Below are 12,372 nucleotides of genomic sequence, written 5' to 3' on the forward strand. Positions count from 1 at the left end.
GGTAGTACAGCTAAAAGTTCAATTTATTATCCCTTCGCGGCCAGCTTCTTAGAGCGACTACGACCTTTTAGGCCGCGGAAGTTTAAGGCAATAACAAGTTTGTGATGCCGTTAAATGTTCTAGACCGTATGCGTGCTACACTAATGCATTCAACGAGTTTATAGCTGATGTTTGGCTATAATTTCATATTTTTAGTGCATTACTTATCTTACATTTTAGGTGCTTTAATGCTAAACTATACTATATTTGCGCTTAATTGAGTCTATTTTATGTGTAGGTACATTGGAGATGAAATTGGAGCAAAGTGAATATTTAAAGTGTAAATCATGCTCGAAAACAATAGGAAAGAAGAAAGAAAGAATTGAGCAGATGGAAAATGAAGCAGCAGGCGAAGCAAGCCCAGTGGCTCGCGTTAGAGCAGGCGAGGCGAGCTCTTTAGCTCGCGTTGAAGCGCGTGGCGCAAGGGTTATGGCGAGGTTGAGCACGCGGCGGGGCTTGCGCCGCACAGTCTGAGGCGAAGTGAAGCTCACGTTTTGCCTCGCAAGGCGAGGTCTGTAGCGAGCCTGGTCCGGATTTTAAAAGCATATTTCGTCTCCTTGTTGGACTTGGACTTGGGCTATGTCGTTTAGGCCTTTTCTTACACATATAAATAGTCATAAAACATCACTTTTGAGGGAGTTTTGCGACCAGAGACAAGAATAGATCGTGGAACAACTTTTGGGGGAAAGAATCATCGAGTTCAACATTCCTTCATATTTTCTTTGTAATTTGTTTATGCAAAATACCTGGAAAATTGTTACTATAAATATGAGTAGCTAAACTTCTAATCTAGGGTTTTGATGGAACCTATTGGAGGATTATTTTCCTATTACGTTTAATATAGATTTGCCGTAGCTTTTTCTCTATTTGTTCAACTACGTTTATTTTGTGGTTGATTGAAGAGCTCTCAATCGACTGTGCCTATTTAGTGTGTATTGCTTGGAAGAGAATACATATTTAGGTAGTTGTTGAACAACATCACTCCTAACGTATGTGGGGGATCAATACAAAGGGTTTAAAGGTGAGATTAGGAATAACGAAACCTTGGTACGATCTGAGTGAGCCGTGACTTAGTGTCAGCTAGCGTAGTTCGGAAGAATATGTCTAGTAAATTGTGGTAGTTACTCGGAAGAGAATTATGATACTCAAAGTGCTCATTATCGGTAAAACGTGATCAAATTTTGGCGTCGTTGCTGTGAAATTAACGGTGTTATTAATTGCAGCTAAAAGAAGTGCTAGAATTCTTAGTGTAGTCAATTTTCTTCATTTTAAACTAAATACATTGAAATTCTAACGTTTGTAGTCTTGGGTGTTATAGGCGCATGCCTAGAAACTCCTCAAGAACTGGTGAATTGTTCGAAGCATTATCAGATCCTGAGAAAGTTTTCAAGGCATTGAATCATGCAAACAAGAAGGACAAACAACAACAGAACTCAACAGAACGAATGAAACTAGACATGGATGACGTAATAGAAAACCCAAACAACAGAAATAATGCGAATGACCCGAACAATCAGGGTGTGGCGCCTCTTGTGCCAGAAGCAGCCTTTTATGATTGGGCACAACCCACCGCCGAAAATCTGGCAACCGCAATTGCAGTCCCTCAGATACAAGCGAAATTATTTCACATCACAAACAACATGCTACATTTGTTGCAGAACAAGGGGCTGTTCTTAAGGTCTTACATTGAAGATCCTCAGCAGCATCTGAAAAATTTTCTGTCGATATGTGTCACGCAAAGGCAACCAAATGTGACACCGAAAGCAATAAGGCTGTTGTTGTTTCCATTCTCAGTGACGGGAGAGGCTCAGACTTGGCTCAATTCATTCCACATAAACTCCATCACTACTTGGGAGGAATTAGTCAAGCAATTTTTGAATAAGTTTTACCCACCCAATAAGATTGCCAAACAAGTTGATGAGATATTGAGCTTCAGGCAGAAACCAACTGAAACACTACAAGAAACGTGAGAGAGGTTCAAAGGTATGCTGGTTAAGTGCTCACATCATGGCATTCCAGATCAGATATTGGGGCAAAGGTTCTACATGGGATTGGCAGACAGCTTGAAGGCCAATGTTGATGCTTCAGCATGTGGAGCATTTTTGAGCAAATCATTCAGAGAATGATCTTACTTGATAAAATGGCTCAAAACTCAGGATGGATGATAAGAGACTCTACAATCACTCCTATCGTTCACTCAATAGCTTTGGACCCAAACAACTCCATAGTTGAGAATATGGCCACTCTGATGTCGCAAATGAGTATCCTCACCATAAAGATTGATGAATCAGGCCAGAAGCAAGTACACATAGTTGATGCGACTAATGGGGGATTATGTACACCATGCATTAACCAACCATATGTATGCTCATGGAGTGCTGAAAGTGACAACCAGAACTATCAGGAAAATATGAACTATGTGGCCAACAATAGAGGACAGAGGCAAGGTGGTCAGAATTGGAGGCAGCAGAATCAACAATATAGACCATCACAACAACAGTAGAATAATAGCAACAATCCTGGGGCTATGCGACCACAAGGTCAAGTTGTGCCTTACCAAAGGCAACAGGGATACAACCATCAAAATTAGCAGCCAGCTTATCAATAGCCTCAACAACAACAGATAGTGTGACAAGATGATGAGTTGTTTGAAATTAAAGGAATGTTGCAACAACTCATTAGGGCCAGCGGGAAAATGGAAGAAAAGGTCCACCAGATGCAAGAAAAGGTAGTATCGCATGACTCAGCTATTAAAGGCATAGAGATTCAACTAGGACAGATATCGATAGCTCTGAATAATCGTCCCCAAAGGACGTTACCTGTGGACACCCATGTTAATCCAAAAGAGCAGAGCCCGAAGCAGCTTATGGCGGCGAGTCTAAGGAATGGTAAAGATCTAGATCTAGAGCAAGAAATTGCTCGCGAAAGCCGACCAACTGAAACACTTGTGCCAGTACCCATTGAGGTAGATGATTCAATAGGGTTAACTTAGGTAACGATACAACATGCACAAGAGAGCACAAGCAAAGAAAAAGAGGCTGTGAAGGAGACTGAGGTAGTGCAAGAAATGACAGTAGAAGCAGTGCCAGAGCAGGATCAAACTCAAATCACAGGAAGGAAGCGACCTCCAGCACCCTTCCCACAGAGATTGGCCAAATATCAGAAGGATGAGCAGTATAAGAAATTCATGGAGATGTTGAAGCAAATCCAGGTGAACATTTCACTGATTGAATCCTTGAGTGAGATGTCTGGGTATGCCAAAATGATGAATGATTTGATATATCGCAAGTTCGACTTCTAAGACTTGGCCACTGTTACACTAACCCAGACCTGTAGTGTTGTTGTGATGAGACCCATAGCTGAGAAGTTGTCAGACCCAGGGAGTTTCACAATCTCATGCACAATAGGCAACTATGCTTTTGCTAAAGCATTGTGTGATTTAAGGGCAAGCATAAATTTGATGTCCTTGGCTATCTATAAAAGGTTAGGCATTGGAAGAGCAAGACCCATATCCATGTTACTACAGTTAGCCGATCGGACAATGAAGAGGCCATCAGGTATCCTTGATGATGTACTAATGCAGGTTGGAAAGTTTGTGTTTCCAGCAGATTTTGTCATTCTGGATTGCCGGGTTGACGAGGAGATTCCCATAATTTTGGGAAGACCATTCTTGGCCACCGGGAGAGCTCTAATTGTTTGTGAAACTGGAGAGTTAAAAATGAGACTGAACGATGAAGAGATAACATTCAATGTACAGAAGTCTATGCGGCGACCAAGTGAATTTGCTAACTGCTCTCTGATAGAAGTTGTGGATGTAATTTTGGAGGAGGAAGATGAGGCTATGAACGCTAAAGACCCCCTAGAAGCATGTCTCATGAACTTAGAAGAAGTAAATGGAGAGGACTTGGCAGAATGGGTGTTAGCTCTTGAAGGCCAAGGGTTATGGAAAAGAGAGCTCGAATTTGAGTCTTTGCACTTAGAAGAAAGAAAGACTCCTCCAGCTAAGCCATCGATCGAAGAGCCACCACAGTTGGAAATGAAACCGCTACCACCTCACCTCATGTATGCTTTATTGGGACCTAACTCAATTTTACCTGTTATTATCTCATCTGGTTTGTTAGATGTGCAGGCAGAATAACTTTTGCAGGTATTAATAGAATGCAAAACTGCAATTGGTTGGACCATTGCAGACATTAAGGGTATCAGCCCGGCCTTCTGTATGCATAAGATTTTACTGGAAGATGGGCACAAACCTTCCAGAGAACATCAAAGAAGGCTGAACCCCAACATGAAAGAAGTCATAAAAAAGGAGGTGATAAAGTGGTTAGATGCGGGAATCATTTTCCCTATCTCCGATAGCAACTGGGTTAGCCCAGTTCAATGTGTGCCAAAAAAAGGTGGAATGACTGTAGTGCAAAATGAGAACAACGAGCTGATCTCAACAAGTCCATACAAAAGATTGAACAAGGCCACCCGAAAAGACTATTTTCCCTTGTCGTTCATTGATCAGATGTTAGATAGATTGGCTGGGAGGTCCCACTTCTGCTTTCTAGATGGATACTCGGGATACAATCATATCTCTATTGCCTCGGAAGATAGAGAGAAAACGTCATTCACCTATCCATATGGCGTCTACGCTTTCCGGAGAATGTCGTTCGGCCTATGCAACACACCCGCCACATTCCAAAGGTGAGATCAACCTTTTGTGTTTTCTCATGACTGCATGGTAGCGTTTGAGGAGTTAAAGAAGAAATTGGTGACTGCACCAATCATAGTAGCCCCCGACTGGAAGCAACCTTTCGAGCTGATGTGTGATGCAAGCGACTATGCTATGGGAGCAGTTCTTGGGCAGCGAAAAGATAAAGTCATGCATCCGATCTACTATGCAAACAGAACCTTGAGCGGCGCCCAACTGAATTACACAGTGACAGAGAAAGAGATGCTAGCTGTGGTGTTCGCATTTGATAAATTCAGGTCATACCTTATAGGCTCGAAGGTAATTGTTTATACTGAACATGCTGCCCTCAGGTTCCTAATTGAGAAAAAGGAGTCAAATTTGTGCCTAATTCGATGGGTGCTACTGCTACAAGAGTTCGACTTGGAAATGCATGACCGAAAGGGAACAGAAAATCAAGTTGCTGATCATTTGTCCAGGCTTGAATAAGCGGAAAAGAAGATTGAGGTGGAAGAGATCATGGAGACTTTCCCAAATGAACAACTTTTAGCCATGAGCCTTGAGGCTACGCCATGGTATGCGGATATTGCAAATTACCTGGCAAGCGGTATTGTTCCCTATGACTTGTCTTCTGTGCAAAAGAAAAAGTTTTTTCGTGATTGTCGCATGTATTTCTGGGATGAACCATATTTGTTTAGGATTTGTCTTGATAACATGATCAGGAGATGCATTCCCGAGATAGACCAATTTTCTGTTTTGCAGGCATGTCATGCTTAATCGTATGGAGGTCATTTTGGAGGAGTAAGGACAATTGCTAAAGTGTTGGAGTCGGGCTTTTATTGGCCGACGTTGTTTAAAGATGCACACTTCTGGGTGAAAAGTTGTGATGAGTGTCAGCGGACGGGGAATATTTCCCATCGACATGAGATGCCCATGAACCCAATTCAAGAGGTGGACGTATTCGATGTATGGGGAATCGATTTTATGGGACCATTTGTCAGCTCATATAATAACAAGTACATACTTGTAGCGGTGGACTATGTCTCGAAATGGGTAGAAGTCGTGGCACTTCCAACAAATGATGCGAAGGCAGTTATTGGTTTCCTGAGAAAAAATATCTTCACCCGATTTGGTACTCCAAGAGCGATCATCAGTGATGGAGGCACCCACTTCTGCAACCGAGCCTTTGCAAAGTTGTTGGAGAAATATGGAATTCGCCATAAAGTTGCTATTTCGTATGAGCCATAAACAAGTGGGCAAGTGGAGGTATCAAACAGATAAATCAAGAGTATTTTGACCAAAACTGTAAATGCTACTCGGAATGATTGGGCGAGAAAATTGGATGACACGCTATGGGCTTACCGCACTGCATTAAAACCTCCAATTGGTATGTCACCGTATAAATTGCTGTTTGGAAAGGCATGTCACTTACCGGTGGAGTTAGAGCATAGAGCCTTCTGGGCATTACGATAATTAAATCTGGACTTGGAGGCCACTAGAACTAGTAGAGTCACAGAGCTGCATGAACTTGACGAGTTCCGTTACTATGCTTTTGAGAGTACAAGGTTATATAAGGAAATAATGAAACTGGTGCATGATAAAAACATTCTTAAGCGAAATTTTAAATCGGGATATGTGGTATTATTATTCAATTCGAGATTGAGGTTGTTTTCGAGCAAATTGAAGTCAAGATGGTCAGGACCATTTCGTCTGCTAGAGATTCATCCCACCGGAGCCGTAGAGATTGCATCAGAAGATGGCTCTCACAAGTTTAGAGTCAATGGTCATAGGTTGAAACATTACTTGGGCATGGATGAGACGAAAGTAGTATCGATGACTCATTTGCAAGAGCCAAAAATTTTGAGCGAGCCTTAAGTTCGATTGTTTGCGTCATGCCGCGACGTTAAATCAGGCGCTTCATATGAGGCAACCCATTGTAATGTTGTATTCGTCATGCCATGACGTTAACTAAGGCGCTCGGAGGCAACCCAATTCGTAGTTTATTTTTAGCGTAACTAGAATTTTTCTTTTTGTTTGTAGGCACTAACATGTTTGTAGGCAGTACCAGTGGACCGGGCACTAGACCTCACGGCGCCAGGTCCCCAGCGCGCTTGGCCAGGCGGTAAGTCTCGCATCGCCAGGTTTGTATCTCGCGTGGGAGCTCGCGTCACAAGGGGTACAGCGAGGTGCATCTCGCGAAAACCTTCGCGCCGCACACCCCATAACTCACGTTGGAGTTCGCTTCACAAGGGGGATAGCGAGCCATTAGCCTCGCATTACCGGGTAAGTATTTTTTTGGTTTTCTTTTAATTTGTTTTGTTTTGTTTCTTTTAACCCCTTCCCTTAAAACCTAAACTAAACACCTCAACCACACTACCTCATAACAATCTCACACACTCACACCTCAAGAACTCACGCCTCAAGAATACACTACCAAAACCCCCTCCCTCGACAAGCATTCTACTACTCCTTCCTTTACTTGCAACATTAATTCAAGGGCAATCCCTCCTCCTAAACATCTAAGGTATGGATTCTACCTCTATTCTTTGATAATTTCGAATTGGGTAAATGCATGAAATCAGATAAATATTTTGGGGTTGTTCTTCATAGTAACAATGTGTTTGTGTGTCCCAAGCCCATAAACCCCATAAGAATGGTGTTGTTGTTGTGTGCAAAAGTGGTAGCACGGAATTCCCAAGCTGATTTGGGAGGGTGAAGCAATCCCTCATCCCTACAAGCACTCCCGTGGCACTAGTGCATGCTAAGTGTTTGTCACAATGCCCCAAAGGAATTCTTTGTCCCCATTGGAGCCCAAGTCTCCGGGATTGTAATACTAGTACTATATCGTCGTGCACCACTTTAAAATTTTAAGTGTGGGGTGGCTCACCGGTATCCCGATACTTCGAAATTGGAGAAAACATCCTTGTGTCATTGCTTGATTCTCATGCTAAAATAACGAGGTGAAGTCTGAGTAACCTCAAAAACTTTTGAACATCATGTGATGAACTCTTCAGTATGGGGTCGCAAGACCATGTTTTGAAATGTTGCAATGCGTCTTAAACTGATTAATGCTCACTTGTGTAGGTACGAACATGTCTCCAAGGAAGGATACCAGTAAAGGCAAGGGCACAACCACTGCTTCATCCAAGGCTAAGGCTCCCTCCGCCCGTCTACCGAAAAAGAGAAAAAAGAGGGGGGGGGGGGAGGGGGAAGCCACTTCAAGTCAGGTTGAAGGACTGCAAGCAGTGGCTTGTCCACAACCTCAGGGATAGCGGGAATTTGGAATCAAGAGCTTACCCCAATATGTCAAGGACTGGTATAAGCGTTGTCGGCCATGACATATGCATCTGGAATCAGTTGTTCATGAGTGTCGCTTACAAGACAAATTTCAAGCAATCTGGAGGGGTATTAATGATTTGGGGTTGAGTTATGTGTTTAAAAATACCGAGGATATCAATGTCAATCTGGTTCGGAAATTTTATATCGGTTTTGATCCAAAGGATCCTGAGCAGCTGGTGCCTATTCGCGGAAGGTTGATCGATTTTTCAACCTTGGCAATATGCAATTTCTTAGGTGCTACGGATGTTCCTCGGGAACCCTTGGACAACTTTATCTCCCGTCAACCATATCGAGAACTGAGACACACTCTTTGTAGTTTCAATTCTTTGGGCTTGGGTTCGGGACAAGAAAACCAATCGCCATAGGAAATTTCCTAAGAAGAAAATGAGGGCAGAGGTTCAAGTGTGGTTGAACTTAATTAATACACGGCTCCTACCTTGCAACCATGACACTCTTATTAGCCGTGAGAGGACGTGCGTGTTATATTTCCTCATGACCGGCCAGAGGGTGAATGTGGGCTACTTGATCCGTTACCAGATGACTTTAGTGAGAACTAGCAAGAGAATTGATTGAATGCCCTTTGCAAACATGTTAATTCAGTACTTGAGATAAGAAGAGGTTGAAGAGGAGACAACTTTCGATCACATCATTGATCAGACCTTACGACTAATGGACATTACAAGCGTCCGGGTTAAGGAGGAGAATGATATGCCATCAATGACAGGTGCCGAGCACAATGCTCGCGATGACATCTTTATGGCCCATTTATATGAGATGATGGATTTGCAGCTTCGGATTGGGGGACGGTCAGCCACTACATAGGAGAGGGCTATCTTGGAGGAGCGTTTCCCACATAATGCTCATGCTCAGCAGCTGGTTGGGCTTGGTGATGGCTACAGACTCCCAGAGGATGAGGATGTCAACACACCAGAGCAGTCTGAGGTCAGCCGGAGCAGTCGGATGATGATGAGGAGGAGGAGGAAGCGAAAGATAAGGAGTGGGCAGCCTTCGAGGATGAAGGCAATGACGAGGCTTGATCAGGGAATTTTCATACACCCTACTTGTTTTTTTTTCTCTTGTTTTGTCAGTTTGTGTATGCAATGAGGACATTGCATAAAATAAGGGTGGGGTGGAAACTTGTAAATATTAGTCTTGTTTTATTTTATTTTTTTTTAGTGTCATCTTAGCTTTTGAAAAAAAAGAGTAGAAACATTTGACTCTTCCCGACGATGGATCTCCTAGACAATTTTCTTAAGGGAATTAAGTCTAAAGAAAAAAAAGATTTTCTTTGTAGGTAGTGTAGTAATTCCCCCTTCGTTTTTCTTTATGCCGCGGTTATTTTCCAAGGGTTTTAGTTGAATCGGGTGTAGTTAGTTTTAATTTTTAGAAGTAGGAGCCATTGTGCTATGAATTGAATTGTAGCGATATCTCTTGACTTTGTTATGCCTTGAGAATAGTGAGTACTCTGATTATGATGATTAGGCTCAGTTTCTGACTCTAGTATAAGTACCTTAAATCGTATATTCATAAATTTGCTTAACTGCTTTGACTAGAGTGTCGTGATAAAACCAATCCTGAGTGAGTTATGTGTCATGTGTGTGTGAGGTTTGTGTGTGTTCTGTGCATTGTAGTTGATGTCTAGAACTTGCCCCGTGTGTTTGCAAAGCGAAATAGTAGTCTTGTTCAGTCTGGAAAGTGATATAGGCATTTCTTTGTTGAGCCAAATATGTATAGTTTACCCGCCTAAATGTTATGTAACGTAGTTAACCCCTTTGAGCCTATAATCATGTTTCTTTGGTAACCACATTACAAGCCTTACCCCTTTGTTTGAATTAACCATCTATTTGAACCTTGTCGCATCTCATGAGCACTTGAATTGTTATGAATTATGTAAAAGTTAAAGTGTGGGGTGGTGGTTCGGCTTTTGAGTGGAACAAATGAAATAAGGAGAAAGGTGCACCGTTTTGAAAAAAATATATAAATAAAAGCCACTTGGATTGAAGAAAAAAATAAATAGTTGTATTGTATAAAAATATATTTCTTGATGGTGGTGGCTAGTGATGTAATTATGCTTAAAGAAGTATGGGGTAATATACATTGATGTGAAGGTGGAGTTTTGATTTGACATAAGTATGGGCTTGAGTGTTAAATTATATGTAGTAAAGTGCGTAGGGAGGTGTAGTCACTCTTATATCCAAATGTATCCTACCCAAACCGCAGCCTACATTATAACCAATTAAAGTCCTACTTGATCCTAGACTGAATGAGCTCGATTAGTAGAGTATTATACTACGGGCAAGCCTATGGTGCATCTGTTGTGGCATAAGAATGTTATTTCTGAGAGCGAGTAAATTCTTCCTATCTTGAGTTTCTACATTCTTAAAATTTAATGTGTGTGGAACTAATCTCTTTTGTTGTGTGAGGGCACATGATTCATGACGGAAAGGTAATGTCATTGACCTCTATGTTAGAGTAAGTGAGTGAGTTGTGAATAATGCATGGTACTTGTGAGTCAAATCTTGAGGTGAAGATGTTACACTCTTGTGCTTAGTCTATTTTAAAGATTCTTGGTGTGATGAGTTAGGAGAATTATTTAAAAAGGTCGTGTCTATATAAAGTGTAGTTTGATTGCTCGAGGACGAGCAACATTTAAGTGTGGAGTAGTGATGTTTGGCTATAATTCCATATTTTTAGTGCATTACTTACCTTATGTTAGGTGCTTTAATGCTAAACTATATTATATTTGCACTTAATTGAGTCTATTTTATGTGTAGGTATATTGGAGATGAAACTGGAGCAAAGTGAATATTTAAAGTGTAAATCATGCTCGAAAACAATAGGAAAGAAGAAAGAAAGAATTGAGCAGATGGAAACTGAAGCAGCAGGCGAAGCAATCCCAGTGGCTTGCATTAGAGCAGGCGAGGCGAGCTCTTTAGCTCGCGTTGAAGCACGCGATGCAAGGGTTATGGCGAGGTTGAGCACGCGGTAGGGCTTGTACCGCACAGTTTGAGGCGAGGTGAAGCTCGCATTTTGCCTCGCGGGGCGAGGTCCGTAGCGAGCCTGATCTGGATTTTAAAAGCCTATTTCGTCTCCTTGTTGAACTTGGACTTGGGCTGTGTCGTTTAGGTCTTTTCCTACATATATAAATAATCATAAAACACCATTTTTTAGGGAGTTTTGCGACCAGAGGCAAGAATAGATTGTGGAACAACTTTTGGGGGGAAAGAATCAGCAAGTTCTACATTCCTTCATATTTTCTTTGTAACTTGTTTATGCAAAATACTTGAGAAATTGTAACTATGAATATGAGTAGCTAAACTTCTAATCTAGGATTTTTGTGGAACTTATTGGAGGATGATTTTCCTATTACGTTTAATATAGATTTGTCGTAGCTTTTTCTCTATTTGTTCAACTACGTTTATTTTGTGGTTGATTGAAGAGCTTTCAATCATCTGTGCCTATTTAGTATGTATTTCTTAGAAGAGAATACATATTTAGGTAGTTGTTGAACAACATCACTCCTAACGTATGTGAGGGATCAATACAGAGGGTTTAAAGGTGGGATTACAAATAACGAAACCTTGGTATGATCTGAGTGAGCCGTGACTTAGTGTCAGCTAGCGTAGTTCGGAAGAATATGTCTAGTAAATTGCGGTAGTTACTCGGAAGAGAATTACGACACTCAAAGCGCTCATGATTGGTAGAGAAAACTTAGGCAAATTTATAAGAAACGTAGCGGAAAAGATTCCGACAATAGGGGAAATCATAACCTTAGATCATTCCAAATCTTGTCTATAACCTATTCGTCGTTAGTTATTAATTGCTGCATTTTCATTACTTGATCTTTAGTTAGTAAACATCCAATTCGTTATTTAATATTTCTGAAGATTGATTGCGTGAATTTGTGCGAGTCTAGTAGTTGTGCTTAGTAGGTTAATTCCCTGTGGGATTCGACTCCGGACTTGTTAACCGGATTATATTTTCAACGACCGCTTAGTCCTTTTTATAAGGAATAGTTGGGCGTGATTAATAGCCTTAGCCGATAGGCCGGGGTAATCTCTGAAATTTCATCGTTATGGGGTTAGATCATTGCAATATTGGTCTTCAACGAGGAATTCCTATTAAGTGTGATTCATCAGATTGCGTTCACTACGTCCCTACCCTTTGTACATACCACTCGTCACTCGTATCGATTGAATGATCCGGTGTATTGTTTGGATCGCGATGACGTGGGCGGATCACAGCCCGCAACGTCGTGAGAAGTCCATTGAATCTGATCATTTGGAGGAAGGAGAAGTCGTAGTAAGTTTCCGTAGGTG

General features: G+C 41.6%; 1 non-coding gene across 1 annotated transcript; it reads right to left on the bottom strand.

The window, feature by feature from the left end:
• Positions 1–1,946: 1,946 nt before the first annotated feature.
• Positions 1,947–2,053, bottom strand: LOC142173985 (small nucleolar RNA R71). The gene has a single exon (XR_012703350.1). It is a non-coding gene; the product is annotated as a small nucleolar RNA R71 (small nucleolar RNA).
• Between the last annotated feature and the right edge of the window lie 10,319 nt (positions 2,054–12,372).

The sequence above is a fragment of the Nicotiana tabacum genome, chromosome 19 (assembly GCF_000715075.1).
Source record: "Nicotiana tabacum cultivar K326 chromosome 19, ASM71507v2, whole genome shotgun sequence".
Classification (NCBI taxonomy): domain Eukaryota; kingdom Viridiplantae; phylum Streptophyta; class Magnoliopsida; order Solanales; family Solanaceae; genus Nicotiana; species Nicotiana tabacum.